Source organism: Pholis gunnellus, assembly GCF_910591455.1.
Source record: "Pholis gunnellus genome assembly, chromosome: 19".
NCBI lineage: Eukaryota > Metazoa > Chordata > Actinopteri > Perciformes > Pholidae > Pholis > Pholis gunnellus.
Window position 1 is genome coordinate 13,930,404 of NC_136546.1, and position 8,549 is coordinate 13,938,952.

Genomic DNA, 8,549 nt, shown 5'->3' on the forward strand with positions numbered 1-8,549 from the left:
GTGTGTGTGTGTGTGTGTGTGTGTGTGTGTGTGTCAGCTTGGTCAGCAATACCCTTGTCAGCCCCCACATTCATCTTCATTTACCCCCCGTTACTGCGGTGCACCCGTGGGATAGGTGACAATGACATCTCAGTGGGTGGCAAAGATCACGGGGACATCAGAGTGTGATGTAACAAAAGGAGGGGAGAGTAAATCGGCGATCCGCTGCCAAGAAAGACTTCAAACCTGTTCCAGACAATAGAGCGCTTCTGTACAGGGTGATGATATATTTCTAGTAGAGAACTAACTACAACAGCCGTACAGTTATCGTCTCTGGCACTCGGTAGGTAGCCTTCCTTCCTTAAGACCAGAGTCCTTTTTCCATTTTTTCAATTCCCACAGCATGTCTAAACCCATTGATGGAGTCAGTGGAACTGGGACATTCTCTGCCTGAAGTTTAGTTTAGCCTCTTCACTGGAAATGAAAATCTTATTTATGTGCTTTTATAGTATTTCTCATTGCAGGTTCTCTACATCTAATTAGTTGTATTGAGACACTTTCAATGTCTAGCTCTTTGTAACGGGATTTCATAGTATTTCACACTTAAGAAGCACATTTTAGGATATAACTCCCCGTTGATGCAGTTCTCATAAATGATGAAAATGAAGGCCACAACGTAAGTTATGCAGGAGTTTCTATTGTGTTTTAAAAAATGTTATACCGTAGAAGTGACCAGACAGAAAAAAAGAAGAAAAAAAGCCAGTGTTACAGTTTGGACACTGAAATAAAAAGAGACCAGAGACTGTATATAAGAAGTCACCGTGACGTTACCCATTGGTTTGTGGACTGGTTGTTTTAAAGCCTTGAGTGTGTCGTGGCACAACGTAGCCCCGCCCTAAAGCATACCCTTCTTTATGGTCCTTGAAACTATAGCGATTGAGACCATAAACTCATGTTTACAATGTTTATTGAGGTAATAAATCATGGAAGAAGTAGGGTCATTTTCTCATTGACAATCAGACTTCTTTTTGCAGCCAGAGGAGTCGCCCCTGCTGGCCAGAAGAGAGAATGCAGGTTTAAATCGCATCCACATTGCCATTTTGCCATCACCATCACAGTATATTTCATCTGAACACTGACTCCTGATGTATACTGTTATTGAACTGAAAATCACTCTATATTAACATAAAGTCTAACTGACTTCAAATATAACATGAAACTTGACCTGTTACTGCTAAACCAATAGAATCTGTAATCTCTTTTAAATCACTTCTTAATAAAACACATTTTTATAGACTGGCTTTTCTGTGATGTTGTCGCTTTTCTGTTTTATCTTTATTTGTTGATTTGACTAAATTATTTGACTAAATTATTTCATTTAATTTCATTTATTTATCAGTTTATTTTTATTGTATCAACTGTCTCACTGAGCTTTCTTTTATTGTTATTATTACTTTACGTTTGCTGCTTTGTCTGTCGAAGCACTTTGTAAACTCTGTTTTCAAAGGTGCTGTATAAATAAAGTTATTGTTAATATTATTATTATTATAAAGAAGAGTTTGACAAAGCATTGGACCTTTAGCGCTGATGTGTGTTTGTCAGGAGGGGATGATGCAGCAATTTATTGAATTAATAGTCAAGTGAAATTCTGTTCCTTTGGTAGTTCATGTGCAAAAGTTGCCCTCGATTGCCTGATAAATACCTATTCAAGACTGTTAAGCAACTATTGTTGCTGCACAAAGTGTTGATTTTCCTCCCCTATTCTCCAGACTTTTGTACTTCAAATAACAAGAGCAGGTTCACATTTTAATGACCATGCATGGTATGTGTGTTTGCAGGTGCTCTATGTGTACACACATATCGCATGAGTTCATTTCGCTCAGTTGTTCAGAATGATTGATTTCTGCAGGGCTCAGTCGAATACGCAGGAGATGAAAGACTTGTGTGAAACCACAATTATTCTTTTTGAGCTCTGTCATCTATTGAGAAGCAGCGAGTGGAACAACCACAGCTGACACTGAACGTGCAACGCATTGTTGAACACAGCTTAATGAGGGAGAAGCTTGAGACCAGCATCAGTTATCTTTACAGCCATACTTTCAACATTTATTGTGAGAAAAGAACTTCACTTTTAGTGAAGTTACACCACGAGTGTCAGCATAACCTTGCTTTAAATCTTGCAAACAAGATATACGTCTGCTTTTTTATGATATTTTATGTATTAGGATTGTACATCACAGTCACATACAGTATGTCAGTATTGATTACAGATGATAGATCGATCTAAAAGTAACAATTTTATATTCACCAAAGGCCCGCTGGTGCATGCGGAAAATACTGCTGATGATTCTCTGACTGGATGAAGAAACTGCAACTTCAGTAGAAATGATTCAGGTAGATTCAGCAGGATTTTGGTGTCGAGATGCACTTCATTTAAAATGACATCGGAGTCTCTACAATGCAAGCTTGCAGGCAGGCAACGGTATAAAATATACATGTTAATCATATTAATCACATTCAACTTTCAGCATTTCTGTTTGCTGATGTGGCAGATCTTTTTCAAGCAAAGTTTGACCAGGAATATCCCTGTTTGTGTGGCTTTGCATGTATAAACAAGTAAGGCAATACATTGAGAATAAAAGCATTTAGTAAATGATCTCCAATAATCTGATCATGAGATATAATAAATAAAAAGTGTTATATTCATAGATTAAGTTAAATTAAATTCAAATTAACATCAGATTTCTGTAAGAAACCACTTTGTAAGCACCTTAATGTCAAACAGGTCACAGGAGAACGGTAAAATGGCTTACTATCCGATGTGTCTGGCATTTTGCTGTGACATTAAGGGACATTACTATGGTAATAGAATCCATTAACAAAACAACGTCACCAATAATGAGATTACTGTCATGTAACAAAAGCCATATGTTGCTGCTGCAGGTGATGTCCTGTTTGTGAGAAACGTTCCGCAAATTAGGACAAGAGAAGCAGATGCATGAGGTTATGGCTCATGAGGAGACTATTAACGAGATGACAAGGAGACAAACACATTCATTACGCTGTTTTCTGTCCAGAAACACCCAAATGAAACTCCACCATGGGACACATCAATGTAACAGTGTCATCTGAATGGTTAACAGAGTTTAGCCTCACTCAATCTCTCGTTCCTTTACAGCAGTCGGGTTGAGTTAACTCTCATTTAATTCTGCACGGATACATCATATTCATAGATAAGACGCTTTCAAAGTCAATGGAAATCGCGGTCATTTAACTTATATGCAAATTACACTCCGCTCCATTGTGTGTGACTTCGACACACATATTATAACAGATAGCAAACAAACATGAGCTGGCAGGCAATTTAGAGATAAGCCTCGTGTTTCATTATATACCGTATATGACACCGGCTGTAATAGCTTCTTTAGTGGAAGTAGAGGCTGTTCAATTGATTTCTTCCTACTTTGAACTCGATGAGAAATGCAATTGTGTTGTCCAACTCCAAATTATGGAAATAATTAGAGGAGCAAAAAGATGAAGGAACAGGCCATGAAGTTACAGGAAAAGATTACGGTGAGAATATTTATGACTTTCCAGCATCTGTATAGGTTCAAATGCTTTAAAAACATCTAGATGCCAAGAGTGACACAAACAGATGAGTGTGTGCAAAAGTTACACAACAGCCCTGAAGCAAAACACTGACTGGCATATTCCCACAGCGTGGGCACTGCAGAAGTGTTGTAGTTCTGCTGGTAAGACATGACAGCTTTAATCGGAGGAAGCTATTTTTAAGGCCACAACCACACTACTACGATGTCTGTCCACACGGCGTTTCAGCATCGTTTGCAAAATGATTTCCGTCCATACTAGCGAGCCTGAAAAGTACACTGGTACACTGGGCATGCGGGTGCCGGTGTAAACAGAAACACGACAGAGTATTATAGTAGTCTTTACTACTTTGATACTTAAGATCTTCCTCCAAAATCTTCCTCTATGTACTCAAACAGACAAATTCCGTGGAAAGTTTTAGAAGTTTTAGACTTAGTTAAAAGGCTGCAGGTCTTGAACTCTCTCTCACACACACACATCAAATTGACTTTAAACACTTTCAAATCAAAGTTTACTAGATCATGGGTCAATACATTTGATCAACACGCGTCTCTCACTGGGTTCCACTCATAGCTCTCGGTAGCGTTCAGTGTAAACCTAGCAGAAGATATGCGTTTTAAAATGGAAACGTATACGTGTGGATGTAGCCTAAGTATGCTCCAGCAGCAGAGGCCCTATTAAATGGATGTAGACACCTTGCCTCAGTGCTAATGAGTCCTGCCCTTCCCTGGCTGACCTGACCTCTGACCTGTCCGAGGACATCAAGCAGAAAGAAAATTCAATCTCCGGGATTATTAGAGCTCCTATGTATAAAATGATTCGTCTGGTAATGTGTCAATATACGCTTGTAAAATGCATAGTGTCTTTTCAAAATAAAAGCTTCCGTCAAGAAGTTAGGTTTGAGCAACAAAACCACTTAGTTAGGATTAGGAAGAGAGCGTGGTTGATGTTAACTTCACTGACTAAAGACTCACGTCAAAAATGTCAAAATGTCAAAATGTCTGTAAAGTTTCGCACGAACGGCATCCTCCTGGATGGAAGTCCCGTGTCTGTTCGACCGATCCACCACCATGCGGTGTAGAACATCGCCCACCCTATACTCTGTCAGTTGGTCTGAGCATCCAATAATGACGCGGATCGGGTTTTCACTGGAGTTAGTTGAAAGCTCAGTGCGTTGACATTAGACGCTAAAGGGGCATCGACCAAGCGTTGGTATTTGATGACCTGCAGTTGCAACAGCAGGACTGCAAACAATAAAAATAGATTGCTGCTATGAATATGTAACTACAGCATCCAGTGCTGCAGTTTACAGCAGAACCGTAACCATAGCAACATGAGCAAATCCAGCACTCCGACCGATCATCCATTTAAGGTTCTTCGGTTCTGTGGATGACATTAAAGTTAATATTGGACACATGAAAAGTATCTACTTGACTTCTTGAGCACACAGTGACATGACTGGATGTGACAGAGGCTGGAAACGGGAGATTCAACAATGTCAGAGCCCTTTGTATTAATAATGTGCGTCTATAAAAAGAATAACGAGAACAAGCAAAGACTTAAATTGATCACAGAAATAATTCAGCATTGTTATATAACTATTGCATCAAAAAGCCCCAAACGCTACAATATTTGAAGGAGGAATAGGTTGTCCACCTCTTGAGGGACGGAGACATCTGAGAGAACCGGTTACGCCCCAATATCAAAATGAATCTGCCCCGTCGTTGAGCATGTTAGTGCAAATTGGATTCTTCTGATTCAAAGTAATTTGAAGAAGGAGAGAGGAAGACATGGGCAGAAAAGGAAAAGAGTGAAAGGAAATAGGAAAGGACAAATTAGAAAACAATTATAGCTGATTTATGCCGGACCATGCGGTGTCTTGAAATCTGGACACAATCCATTGAAAGCCTTTTAAGAAGTGTAGCGCAAGCGTGTGTGGAATTGTTTTATGGATGTATTACTGTCATACTGCAGACTACAATGTATTACTTCTGTCTTTTGCAGAAGAGGCATTCTTTCCTCAGCAAACTGCAGCTACTAGAAGACTGAAATGTCAGCAAAAGTGGGGATTATGGGTTGTTCCCACCATTACCTCTCATTGTGCACTTACAGTAAAGATTTTTTTTTATAGCTTCATTGACACATCTTTCAGTGTGTGTTTGTGTGTGTGTATGTGGTTGTATCAAAGCACAGAACAGCACAGCTGTGCAAGTCTCTCAACACAATTAGCAGCAGGAGCTCATGTAAATCAATAGTGTGGACACATGTGCACACACACCCTTTCTTTTAAACACACACACACCTTCACAAGGACAAGAAAAGGGCGGAACCTCATCTGATAATCAAATTACTGAAAACCCCTGTCAGCCTTGGTTTTGTAAATGAATGTATTGTTGGCAACTGCATGCCATGATGAATAATAACTTACATCAGGGACATAAACCGTACAGACTCCTTCACTAATTCAGATAAATTGAATTACCGCACTGACACTGACTTCATGTGCAACCTGAGGTCTGCACTTACTGATGGGCTGTTGCCTGGATGTGGGATGTGAACAGTTTAAATGATAAAACAAGAAAAAGCTCTCTCTTCTCTCCCTTAAAACAGGATGAAAATGCCCCTGAGGAAACAGTTGAAAAAACAAGGGTAGTTGTATGTATCCTCCAGACTAAAAACAGGGTTCTGCTGAGTCAAATTGATGACTTTCAAATGTATTTTTAGCTTAATGAAAGAAGAGAACACTCTCTCTTCTTAGCAGCATCTGTCAGTGTGCTCTTTGAGCCAGGCATCAGGGGACGTTGGCCAATTTACTGGTTTTGAAGTATGAACAAAATATCTTTTGGGAGTTGCTACCTTTTTGTAAACATGCAGTAGAGTTGTGGTGTCCCATGTGTGATGATTGCATTTAGAGTTTAGAGAATGTTAAAACTATTTCAAAAAATGAGCAAAACGGTAAACCTTAATGGTTGCTCAGAGGGTCAGTGGGCAGGCAGCTTCTTGGATGATGCTAGAAAGAACAGGAGTTGTCCTCCATAATGCATCACCACACTGTAGCTACAGATGCGAGACAGGGTCATGCTTTGCTCAATCTCAACTGCAAGATGTTGTTCAGCCCTTGTTGTGTGACATTTTGCAGCATGGGAAGCCTCTGAAGACCTCCTCTCTCTCTCTCTCTCTCTGCTTCCACACTGCCCAGTGGCAGCACAGCGCATCCAGCGTGTCACACTGGTGGTGAATACCTCCTCGAACCGGTACGATCCAAAGCTCTGCGTCCTCCCGTTGAGGCGCCTCGCAGCGCAACGATGTCTCCAAACACACGCACGGATTTCATGGAAGCGATTCGTTCCCATAGTTGCTTTTACGCTGCGTCCTAGCGCTTCTTTCTGGTGGGAACGCGATGTCCTGCGTGTATTTTCTGCGGAGATTGTTAAAGTAGATGGAAGCCGAAGAAGCCATGTGGAGAGCGGCCACGTCCCTTGGTGGGAGCACCGGAGGCGAAAAGCGACAATAACAGGACATCATCGCTTGCGCTTTCGTGGAGAAAAAAAACGATCCGTCGATGAGGAAACAAAGAGAGACGAGATGGTAGAGAAGTAAGTGTTACAGATTACTACTATTCTACATAACTGTGCACCTTATAAGAGTGGTATAAAGGCAAAGGAACAATTTATGTTGTTATGTGAATTGTTTAATTGTGAGTTTCTAGTGTGGTTAAATTAATTGTGGCATCTTTTTTTCTGCCTCACATTCCCATTTCTATTTGATCTTATCGCTTTATGATACTTTAACTGTAGCTTTTGCTATAAATGTACAATATTGTGGTATGTGCAAACCTATTCAAAACGACAGTGATGATGCTCATGCAGTTATGTAAAACAAATATAGTAAAAAGGGAAATCTTTATTTATGAGTTTATTTGACATGGTTTCAGCTTAGTCTAGTGAATGATCCTCTCCATAAGTTGTTTACTGTAAAATACTGGCTATTAAGACCTCATGGGGTGGTTATGTAATTGCATCTACTTCAGCAAGCTGTTGGGGGAAACGGGATTGTGACAAAGAGTGTTTAATTTTTAATGAGCTTCCATTCAGTCGTTGTATTCATTCGTATTGTGGTACCCAAAAGCAAGGAAAAACATCATTTTATTTCCTGTAGGGAGACATATGTGTAACCTGTTCCACTGTCGCAAGATTGTATATCCTATTAGAAGTTGTTATCGATCACATATATGTATTTGTATCACACTGAATGTACAAACATAGATACTCTATTATTAAGAAGCCTTAATGAGTTGAATTCAGGATTCCCCTCAATAGATCAGAAGAGAAGGCTAAGATATGAAAATTCGTGCATTTTAGTACAGATATAATTGTAAATGTTGCTGCTGGAGAACTACAGGTGGTATGCAGAATGTGCATTGAATGAAAAGTGTTCCACTTGCTGCAGCTCATTCCACTACCTGGAAACCTGTAGTTCAGTTGTCTTCTCGACTGGTGGAAATGATAACAGTTACTAAAAAATAACATTTTACAATAGTGTCCATGCGTTAGCTCAGTCCTGGAACACTTTGTATAATTTTATGAGTTTATATCGACTTGTTGACAGTGAATATATTGTAATAACCATCAATGATAGAGTTTAAGGTATGCTCTATTTTCTCCAGAGGGTTATTGCCTCGTAATTTATTTGCTTTGATTGTTTTATATAGAGCTTAAACAATAAGCGGATTAGTCAGATGACTGAAAGCTTATTTAAATAACAACAATTTTGATAATCATTTTAGTGTTTAAGACCTTTTTAAGCTGAAATGTCAAACTGTATCTGGTCTCAGCTTCTTTGATGTCAGAATGTGCGGCTTCCTTTTCAATGCAAACACGTTTTTTGGACAGTTGGTTAGACAAAATGAGATATTTCAACACTTCACCTTGTGCTCTGGACATTTCTATGGTTACTTTTCA